Source organism: Crocodylus siamensis, chromosome 1, assembly GCF_052110815.1.
Source record: "Crocodylus siamensis isolate JL-2025a chromosome 1, ASM5211081v1, whole genome shotgun sequence".
NCBI classification, from domain to species: domain Eukaryota; kingdom Metazoa; phylum Chordata; order Crocodylia; family Crocodylidae; genus Crocodylus; species Crocodylus siamensis.
Genome location: NC_143395.1, coordinates 398554224 through 398563959, shown reverse-complemented (window position 1 = coordinate 398563959; position 9736 = coordinate 398554224). Strand labels below are relative to the sequence as shown.

Here is a 9736-nt window from a genome sequence, read left to right as displayed (position 1 = left end):
TCTGTGCTGCAGTAGTTTTTTATTTCACCAGGCAGCAAAGTTATAATTTTAGTATTTTAGTATTAAATTCCATGGCGTGTTTATTTTTGGGAGTTACAATAATTTTATTTGCAAGGGACTTCAAGTCTTCTACTTCACTGTGGTTCCCATAAACATCTGTGACAATGGACTCCATTTCAATAAAGAGATCTGGTGGCAACCTATAATCATTTGATATAGTTCCTTCACCAATTTTGAGAGTCCATTCATTGAATTGATGTTGTCTTTCAGTTTGCGTGTTTTGGGATAATTCAATTTTGGTGAAATTTGACCACAGATGGTTACTTTTTATGCATGTCTCAATTGTCTCTATTCTTGTAGATCACACTATGACTGGTAATGTTTCTCTCAAGTCTCTTTCTAACAAAAGCATTTTCCACTGAATGGCATTTCATTTGGCATAATCTCGTTGAGCAATAAATCAGTGCATCTAAGTCCGTGAGTGTGCATCATAGTGGCTGTATCAGTTATAATTAGTGTGGCCTTTTTCACTGTGGCAGCTTCAGGTGACTGTAAGCTCATTCGTGAAGTATATGTTTCAAGTATTGGGATGGGTAATTTGAAGCCAGTGTGTATTGTTCTTTCTCCTTTTAGAAGAAGAGCAGCTATTCCCATTGTTGCAAATGGGAGAACAATTTGTCCAGTTCCTCTAATGTAACATGTTGAAGTGTTATATAAGTAAGTGTTTCCAGATCCTCCAGGTCCATCCAAATAAAAGCAGTGATTTGCACTGTCTCCATTTAGAGCAGTAACAATTTGACTGAAGATATATTTCTGTTGCGCACTGAGGTTTCTAATTCATTGTTCTGCCTTGGCGAATTCTTGAGTAATGTCATAAAGGATGTCAAAAGAACTATAATTTAGTCCATGGACCATCAACAATTCTTGTATATCCAGAAATGCCTTTTGTATTGCCATGTCATCATTGTGATGTCTCCTATGGTCCTCTGTCATGGCATTCCTAAATTGTTTCCATAGCTGAAATGCATTAGATGGCTTACAAAATATGCAAATAAATGCAAATGTGTGCCTCAACTCTCTGGGCTTTTGAATTCCAACTGCTTCCTCCAGACGCTGGCTCCATTCTTCATCATTGGCCAGCAAATTTTGTCTTTTTGCTGCGTCTTGAAATGTATCTCAGAAGACATTGTTAACAGTATGTAATTCTTCAAAACTGGTTGCTCCATGGATGTGCAATAGTACAACTCTTAAACAGAATATTTTTATATCATTTAGGCTCCCTGAATACATCCTAGGGAGAATTCTGTTTCTACCTCTTTGTTTTCCTTGCCAAACACCTTTTTGAAATACATAATGGTATGGAATTTTACAGTATAAATACTGTCGCGCTTCAGGGGAATTGCGATTTAGTGAAAACCAAGCATTTAAAGTTGTTTTTTAAATGTCTGCATGATCGATGGCCTCACGTTCATGTTGTGGTTGAAAAGATACTGACTGTTGGAATGGCAAATGAAGTGCTAATCTAATGATTCCAGGAGATCTATTGAGCATACAGTTTTCCAGAAGTCTCCACATAGACTCTGGTGGTGTCACATACCTTGCATCAAGGTAATTAGTTATTTCATCTTTGATTGTAGTTGTTGATTATTTACTATTTTAATATTGGCACCGTCACAACCTTTTATAAACGTATTTAAAGATATAGTTGACAGATTTTATCGATGTGCATACTTCAGCATTGATATGACCGTTGTAGTCTAACAAAATATATTTATTGTATGGAATGACATAAGGACTGTCTGTTGTGTGTTTGCCTTCTTGGATTGTATGTGTTTGGCTTCTTTTATATAAAGGGTATTTGTTATTGTTGACTACTGTTTCTAGTTGAAATGGCTTGGGAAAATTTTTGGTACAGTTTCCCTCACTCATGCATGGTGAATAACTTGAAAGTACCACATGAACCATGTATCATATTTTTTTTTTTACTCTGTTATATAAAATTAGGTCTGTATCTGGATCAGGAATTTTGGCACTAACTGTATGATTGATGGCTGCTTGTGGGTCAAGCTTGTTCTCCAATATAAACAGCATGTACGCATGTGGGAGTCCTCTTTTTTGAAACTCATTTGTGTACACATGTGTGATAATTGGACCAAATATTTATGTTTTATAACATCATCCAGTAAAGATGCCAGCTTAATTTTGAATAGTCTTGCTACTAAGTCTGGTCTGTCTTAGGGTTTTTGTCCAGGAAACAAATTTTCTTGAATGGCAGGCCATTTTGGATTTGTAGCTGGCCCACTGCACCTTGCATGTAATAATATCTGGATAAAATGGATAAGCAGTAGTGTGGTAGCTGTTGCCACACTGGAACATAGAGCTCATGCTAGAAGCTGGGAACCAGCTCCCCTTCCCTCCCTCTTCTACAGCAGCACCTATGTCACCTTCCTTATGACTTGCTTACCTCCCCTTGGCCCCAAATAGCTTTCCTTCTGGCTACCCAGTGGGTACAGCTTCAAAATGAGGGTTAGAAAGTGGGAAGTCCTGGAGTCTTGGAGCATGGGGGATGGGAGAAGGGTGGAGAGGTGGCTCATTGCCAGTAGTGGGTGCATACATGCTTTGAGCCAGACTGGGGCTACACAGACCCCTGTGAAGCCTCCCGGCTACCTGCCACAGCCAGCCTAGGACCACAGTTCAGTTGCTTGTACAGCCTCTCTGCCTCCTGCTGTAAGCACCCATACTCTGCCCTCCCTACTCCTCCACCATCTGCCCACCTCTGCCCTCCCCACCTCTCCACCCTTCCCCCCTCTTCTACCCCACCTGGGACAATCTGCCCTGCACAAGCCTCTCATGCAGTGGCCTGCACAGTGGCAAAAAGCAGTGGCACAAATGTCTGCCATGACGTCCACGTGCTCTTGCAGGTGGAGACCTGCCCCTGGTGTTCACAAACTGACTGTTTTATAACTTGCTGTATTAAGGTACTGAACTTAGGCTGACTGGGCTATAATTCTCCAGATCCTCCATTTTCTTCTTTATATAGATGAGAACCACGTTAGCTTGTCTCCAGTCTCCTGGCACCTCATCAATCACCTATGACTTCACAAAGATTGTTGCTCTTCGAGTGGCTCTGAGATTTCTTTAGCCAGTTCCTTCAGCACCCTGGAATCATTTTCTTCAAATTCTGCTGACTTACGTTTCTCCATCAAAAACTACCTGAAGTATACTTTACTTATTGTGATCTACTCTCTTCTCCTCCTTTGTCTATATAACTTTATTAGCTGTCTGGTTAAAGTTTATTTTTGTTGAGAAAACTGAGGCAAAGTAATCATTGCCCAGCTCTGTCTTCTTTGCTTCTTCCATTAATAGCTCACTCTCATCTACTGAATAGTGGCTCCCTTTTTCTTGGTATTGCTGTTCTGTCTGACATATTTATAGAGCTCTTTCTTGTCTTGAACATCGCTTGTCTATTGTAGCACACTTTCTGTCTTTGCTTTTCTCATTTTACCAATACAATTTCCTGCTTTTCCTTGATGTACTTCTTAGTGTCTCTTCCTACTTTCACTTCTGTTTCTCTCTTGATTTCGAGGTAACCAAGAAGCTCCTTGGGTAGCTTTGTTGCTTTCTTGTTTTGGTTCTTATTTTTTCACTGTGTTGGACCAGTTTCCTTTGTCGTACCACTATGTCCATTAGGAGCAGTCAGCCTCTTGTCCCACTCTGTCTTTTCATCTGTTTACCCATAGGACCCTTCCTACTATTTCTCTTGGTTGGTTGAAATCTGCCCTTTTAAGATACCAATGTCATGCCTGTCCTTTCATAGATTTCATGAATTCTATCATATTTCTTCCCAAATTTCTTAAAATCGTCACGCTCACAAACAATTCCTCCTTGTTGCCCAAAATGATTCCAGATAGATAACTTGCTAGTTGTATCCTGAACTTTGTGGAACAGAAAGCTATGCTCTAGACACTTCAAAAACTTACTTGCAAATGCTGTTTTTCCCCCAAAAAATGTATGTACAAAGCTGTTATTTCTTGAACACAGGCAAAAACAAATAACATGGTTTTTCACAGCTCCATCTCTTTCTCTGTCTTTCAGGTTTTTCCCAGGACTATATACCAGCACTAATTTAAGGTGTACAGGTGTGGGTAACTGGTGCCACCTTAGCTAGGGGGGCATGTGCCCCCCCCAGCAACAAGTTAGCGACCAGGGTGGGGGGGTCCCCCCACGCCCGATTGCACTGACTGGGAAGTGGCCATGGCACTCCCAGAAGCAGCCACGCCACTCCCAGAAGTGGCCGTGGCACTTCATCCAGTGCTCCCAGTCCCCTGCTGGCGCTTGCTGGGGGGCACCGGTGCTCCTGCCTGCCCCCCTGCCCTTTGCCTAAGTGGGGAGTGCAGCCTGTCAGGGGGCGCACCAGTGCTCTCAGGGGGTACACGTGTACACCCATGTACCCCCTATGCATCGCCACTGTGTACAAGGCTTTTTGTATTTTCTCTGAGCTCTGCTTCTCCATCTGAGCTCTCCTCTATCCCACTCCTCCCTCAAACTGTATTGCACAAAAATATAGCAAATAATTTGAAGTCCTTGTCTGCCTTGAATTACTCTCTTGTTTTTTGGATGGAAATGGGTGCTTAATTGTCTTTTCATTTAATTAACTGACAGAGAATAGTTAAGCCTATCAGGTTTAGTGTGGTTTAACCCACCCTAAAAAAAGAATTTAGGTCCAATATCATTGTAAATCCAGATAATTCAGAATTATTTAATAATTGGGTGCATATTATAAATACCTCAAACCCTGTCTTCTATGAAAAGAGGTAAGGATATGTGCCTTATTATGCTCTATGACCAAGGATTGAACCTTTGAAGTGGAAACACTGAAAAACCCTTATTGTTATAATGCAGTCATGAACAGTGACACTTCAATATTTGTAATATTCAATTTTTACTAGAAAAAACACTAAAGGAAACCAGAAGACAAAAAACATCTGTTATAGCTTAGGGACATACAGTGAAGTTGCTCAGCATTACTGCTGGCATGTCAACTAATCATACAAATGTTGTTAAAACAAAGATTGTTTTTTAATCCTATAGAAGCTTAGTATAATAAAAGCATAAATAGCCTGCAAACATATTTGACATTGACATATAATGCCAATAAATAAGAGCAGTACAAGAGACTGTAAGCCACAGATGGATGAGTAGAAAAAGAACTCACTGTAGCTTTCCATCAGCTTACTGTTTTCTCAGCAGAGAACAATAAAAGTGACCAGGTGTTTTATTTTCTATTGGATTAGAAGTCTAATTCCCATTCTTTAAAAAACATTTTGTAAATGAAAACCAGCCCATATTTTATATATGTGCAATTCCCAGCCTACAGTATGTGTATGGATTAGAGATCATATCTCATCAACTTTGATTAAAAAGTCCTTGTAGATATGCTGTGGGCACCATCTAACACTGATACGAGGATCGTTATTTTGAGCATCAGTGAATAATGCTTTTTCTATCATTAAATATGATTTGACTCATTGTTCCATGAAAGAGCCTATTCCTGTTCTGCAGACTTTACAATAGTGGAATTTAAAGGTAGAAATTAGATACTTTCATTACAATATTTGTGATTCAATTAAACAGATTTGTTCAGAGTCAAGCCAATTCAATTTATTTGTATACATACATACATTTGTGTTAAATGTCTTCTTTACAGTAGCTTATGAAATTGTCACTTGCTAACAGTTCTGATTACAGTTTGCAAAGGGGTAAGCTGGTTATATTTTATATTTAATAAACAACTTTTAAATTACTACATATTTTAGCTGATGTAGAACTAACATTTTCTGGAAAGAATTTTTTCCCCAGCAATATGCTTAGGACCTAATTCCACGTGAGGCTGACAACCATCAACTTTTTCTGCCATAAAGTTAAACTTGCCAACCTGTAAAGGACAATAGTTTGGGTAATGAGTGGAATTCAGAGTTGAGATGGTTAGAGGATTTTATCCCTTCAGAAAATCTGAACAAAAAAGAGACAGTTTCGTAGTACTTTTCCATGTAGAGCTTTGACTGTTTTGAGGACCCCACTCCCAAGTCTTTTAGTATTTGGCTGTAATATTTTTCAATTACAATCAGAGCTGTTAATGGCAAACAAACCATGTGAGAGAGAAAGAGAGAGACTTTGGACTTTTTAAAACCCTTATTATAAAAATATTAAAAACAAAAAGCTGAAAATGCAAAAATGTGTAGCCCTCCCAGGGACTGAGCATGAAACACTTGTCAGCAACAAAAACACCGAATCATTAGGTAGTGACACCTCTTCCCCCTGTGCTGTTTAATGAGTTACATCATTTAGGACTAGTCATCTATCTTGCATTTTGCAGAGTGTCTCCTGGATGGCCCAGCGTGACATAAATTGGTCCACATTGTGTTGCAAGATGGTGTGTCCAAATTCAAATGTGAAATGTAGCCAGATCAAGAAGTGCAAGAGTTGGAGAGTATTTTGGAGATGGCCTCTTCAAGCCAGTTTCTGTAGCTGTTCAGGGTCACCATTTTGGCTTTGTCCCAACAGGAAACTGGCCAGGCAGATCATGATCCCTTTGGCTACTCAGTATGGGAAAGAGAAAATGGACTTCTCTGATACTGGGTAGAATTCCAGCATGCCACAGAGGGTGCTGAGGGCAGCAAAGAGTGTCTGCAGCTGGCGGCATTCCAGGAAAGCATGGACGAGTGTCCTCCTCACAGAAAGGGCAGGCCAGTGATGCTACCAGGTCTGACTGGTGGACCAAGGTGCCCAAGCCAGGACCTGGATGTGGTACAAAAGGTTGGTGGGAACCAGTGCCTGGTTTTTTGGTTAGATAGGCTAGTGGGCCTAGAAAAATACCTTGGCTTTGAAAGCGTTGCAGCAGCAAGACAGGTATCCAAGCCTGGGAAGCAGATCTGGGAGCTAAGTGTTAGCCCAGGTGCCCAGAAGAAACCTCCTGCTTTTGGTTCAGTTGATATGAGCTGAGGAAATGTGCCATAGGCCCACTGACACTCAACTAGGGACTAGATATCACCCTTACTGCTCACAAAATGGTCACATCATCAACATATACTGTGACCTTAACTGGGGGAGGCATTGGTTGGGGCTGCAGCTGATGTGCGGGCAGGCCTGTCAAAGGCTACTGCAGCACGTGGAGCAGTGGTCATCTGGCAGTGGCAGAGCATTCTGGGGAGCCAGATGGTCAAAGTGAAGAGAGACCTGAAACCCAAGGCTTCCAGAGTCTGGAATAAGAAGTCATGATTGATTCAATCACAGGCTTTTTCTTGATCCAGAAAGACAAGACTGACATTCAGGCTGAAGAGTTACATGGCTGCCAGCAGGTCACACACCAAAACAAGTGGTCCTGGATAGTTCTGCCAGGTATACAGGAGCTCTCTTCAGGGCCTACAACCAGAGCCAGGGTGGTTCACGGGGGTTTGGTCAGGATTTTGTAATTGGTACAAAGGAGTGATTTCCGTCTCCAGCTCTTAATGTCACTGAGTTCCCCTTTTTTGGTCAGCAACATGAAGACTTCTTGTTGGCAGCTGACCAGTAGGATCTCATCTTCAAGGCTCTCCTGGAAGACATGCAGATGGCGTGCACTGAGGAGCAGCCAGTCTTGTAGAATGCAACTGATAATCCATCAAGGCCTGGTGTCTTCCTTGTGCTAAGGCCCTCAATGGCAGTTGTCAGCTCTGCTAAACATAGTGCCTGTTCTAGCTTGTCATTCTCAGATGTGAAGAGCTTGGAAAGGCCCTTGTGGAAGTGCTGAATAACTTCTGGGAAGGTAGATAAGTTTGGCTGCAGACAGCTCTGCATAGAAGCTAACAGTATGGTCTCAGATCTTGGCACGATCCATGAGCACTTAGCCTAATGGGGTTTTAAAATGGCTAATGATCTTTTGTTTCATGCACTTTTTCTCTAGGTTGAAAAAGAACCATGTCCTGGCGTTAACTTCCATGAGTTTCATAGATTCATAGATTTGTAGATGTAGGATTGGAAGGGACCTAAGTTTCATAGTTGGTAGGGTTGGAAGGGACCTGAGCAGATCATCGAGTCTGACCCCCTGCCATGGCAGGAAAGAGTACTGAGGTCAAATGACCCCAGCAAGGTGTTCGTTTAGCCTTGTCTTAAAGACCCCCAAGGTAGGAGCCAGCACCACTTCTCTTGGAAGTTGGTTCCAGATCCTAGCCACCCTGATAGTGAAGTAGCGCCTCCTGATATCTAACACCAAGTTTACTGTTTTTATTTCTTTGTATTAGTCTATATTTAATTTAGAAGTAACTGCATTTAAAAGAAACTTTGAAATCCCTGTTTTGAGTCAAATAGATTTGCCTTGTCTGTTAGAAGTAGAACACTGTAATCTGCTGTTTGTGTTGATCATTACAGAGACTTGTGAAGGTACTGCACTTTATCAAGGTCCACAGAAAGAGCCTGACGACTGCTCCAACTTCAACATTGAGGACTCTGTAGCAACTTTCCATTACTCTTCAACAAATAATAGCCATAGTAGAGAATCTGAGAGAATCACATGAAAAGTATCAGAAGACGAGATCATCTATGGTAGTGAGTAAGTATCATATGTAATTCTGTGTGCACGAGCAAAAAAAGGAAGAGTGTGAGGGTGGGTAGGAGCATTTGAGCACATGGTGATAACTCTTCAGTTAAGCCCTTCTGGGAACAGATTTTTGTCTTCTCCCTATTTGTAGCACAGTGTCCTATTTGTAGCACAGGGTAGGGAGCAATTCCAGAGATGCCTTTGGATGTTATTGTAAAAAGTATCCTATTGATCATCGAGTCCGACCCCTGCCCTGGGCAGGAGAGAAAACTCGGCTCATATGACCCCAGCTAGGTTAATTGTCAAGCCTTCTCTTAAAGACCCCCAGGGTAGGAGCCAGCACCACCTCCCTTGGAAGTTGGTTCCGGATCCTAGCTGCCCTGACTGTGAAATATTGTCTTCTAATGTCCAGCCTGAACCTAATCTCAAACAACTTATGGCCGTTATTCCTTGTTACTCTGGGAGGTGCTCGGGGGAACAGGGACTCTCCCATTCCCTGCTGGTCCCCCCGGTAAGTTTGTAGATGGCCACCAGGCCTTCTCTTGTGAAGGCTGAACATGTTCAGGTCCCGTAGCCTCTCCTCATGGGGTCTGCCCTACTGCTCCCTGATCATGCAAGTGGCCCTCCTCTGGACCCTCTTGATGCTGGCCATTCCTCTCCTAAAGTGCGGCACCCAGAACTGGACACAGTACTCAACTGTGGCCTGACCAGTGTCGCACAGATGTGGAGGATTACTTCCTTGGCCCTGCTTGTGATGGATCTGTGGATGCACAACAAGGTGCGGTTGGCCTACTGACTGTGTCCTCACATTGGTGGCCCATGTTCATTTTGGAATTGATAATGACTCCAAGATCTCTTTCTGCCATTGTGCTTTTGAGAAGGAAGTTCCCCAGCCTATAGGCATGCTGCTGGTTCTTACTGCACTTGTCAGTATTGAATCCTAACCTATGGAATCCCATTTTTTGAAGCAGGCTCAAGTTTGTGTACACAGGAATGCACTTTACCAGTTCTCTCAAGCACTTTTTCTAGAGCTTGAGGGTCTCATGCAGTCCATGGTCATCACTGGCATTCCTCATGGCAGTATCAAGCTTCATAATTTCTTTCTTAAGCTCTTGCAAACTGTGTCTTCATAATGTCTTTCTTAAGATCTTATATCTTATA

General features: G+C 42.0%; 1 long non-coding RNA gene across 1 annotated transcript in view; it reads left to right on the top strand.

Annotated features, from left to right (window-relative positions):
• The first annotated feature begins 8520 nt into the window (after window positions 1-8520).
• Window positions 8521-9736, top strand: part of LOC149875269 (uncharacterized) — a 228116-nt gene continuing 226900 nt past the window's right edge. Inside the window, exon 1 of the long non-coding RNA XR_016440018.1 lies at window positions 8521-8587. This is a non-coding gene — a long non-coding RNA (uncharacterized LOC149875269). The remainder of the gene's footprint in view (window positions 8588-9736) is intronic.